Below are 1,925 nucleotides of genomic sequence, written 5' to 3' on the forward strand. Positions count from 1 at the left end.
CCTACTCATTTACTCACACTGTAAAGGTGTGTATCTATATGTGCATAATTAATCTTTCTTGTATATTGAACCAAACTAAATTACATCTCTTCCTTATGACAGATGCGCGGCGCCTCTGTGCTGGCCATGGTGTGCATGGTGTCCGCTGCGAAGCTGCCAGGTTATAGTGCCGGAGGTGAATCTGGCTTGGGCGTTGATTTGGGCGGCGCAGGAGGCCACGGCGGCGGCGCAGCAGGGACCGGAAGCGGCAGCGTTTTCCCGGCCGTTTTCGTCGGCAAAGGAAACCTCCCTGCTAGTGCTATTGGTGGCGCTGCTGGAAGTTTCTCCGGAAGCACTGCCGGAGGCTTTGGCGGCGGCGCTGTTGGACAGGAGTATACTGGGCCGAGCACTGGCACCGTTGTCCCTGTTGTTACCGTTGAAGAAGAATACACTGGCCCAATTGCCGCCGTGTCTCCTGTTGTCACTGTAGAAGAGGAATACACTGGACCAAGTACTGGTCCTGTTGGCCATGTTGTGCCTACCGTTGCTGTTGAAGAGCAGTACACTGGGCCAAGTATAAACGCTGGCCCCGTTGTTGCCATCTCCCCTGCTGTGACCATTGACGAAGAATATAATGTTCCTGTCGCCCCTGTGGCACCTGCTGCGACCGTTGAAGAAGAATACAGTGCTCCCGCTGCCCCCGTTCCAACCGTTGATGAGGAGTACACTGTTCCCATCGAAGTCGCCAACGCCAGCCCCCCTGCTGACGAATACAGCTCACCAAACCACTAAGGCTTTATGCTGCTGGAACAAGACAATGCTCCATAAAGCTTTTACTCATCACAAGTTCCTTAATGAAGTCCTCCCAAAGACCAGTGTTAATTAAAGAAACATATCCTTCATATACAATTTTACTGAAACCCAGTTTTATGAAAGTCATAAAAGTGTCTTGCACTCGTTAAATATATGTGCTGAAGAAATACACTAAAAATCTTTTGTAGATAAAATGCAGATTTTTTGTTGAAATACTAATGATAGCAACAGCTGTAATCACACCCATAATAATCAAATCAGTTAACCGAACATGGATAATAGTTTAAATTTTACAAAATAAACACGGATATTTACTGAATATCTAAATACAGTAATTAGTAAAGATACCCGAATGACAAATAAAATACATGAAAAACTATTCCTCATATCAGCATTTACCTGCCTGTATACAGAGTACAATTTCTACATTATTGTAGAGTACGGTTCCTGGAATTCTGGAACGATATTTTCAACATACAATGCAGAGAAAATCGCTTAAAGGGGAAGAAGCATTATTAGTATTAAAATATGTAGTATTAAACTACATATTTTATAGTTTTAATTACCGACAAAACTGCTTACATATTCGGTTTCTGAAAATAAAAATAAATGTTTGTTACTGGTAAGCGTTGGCTACACTTTGTCATTTACTAGGCTATAATAAAAGAACTCGCAAAATACAACCATATTGTGTTTGGTATTTTCTTCTGGCCGAGACAGGATATACGTACTTGTGGGCCCAATGTTAAACTCATCACTGGGTCTACTGATGGGTCTTTATATTGATAAGCCCCCATACATCGAGACCTACGTTTATGGGGGCCCTTATAGTTGCGAATATAGATAATGAAATGCTCGGTGTACACAGAACAAGATATACGCTACCGCACTGTGATAAATTTGTTTCAATGGGACCCCAAATAGCCATGAGCCCTAAGCCAATGGAATACTTGTCTATTCATAAATGCAACCCTGCTTCTGGCACAAGGTAAATGTGTTCAATCTATTTTTTTTTCTGTATGAAAAATAGAAAAGGCTTGGCATGTAAAAAGCAATATTCTCTTGGTAATATTGCTGTGTTCACTAGAGATAATTATGAGGAAGATCATATATGTTATCTTAAATATTTCAAT

Source organism: Penaeus monodon, chromosome 23 (genome assembly GCF_015228065.2).
Source record: "Penaeus monodon isolate SGIC_2016 chromosome 23, NSTDA_Pmon_1, whole genome shotgun sequence".
Lineage (NCBI taxonomy): Eukaryota > Metazoa > Arthropoda > Malacostraca > Decapoda > Penaeidae > Penaeus > Penaeus monodon.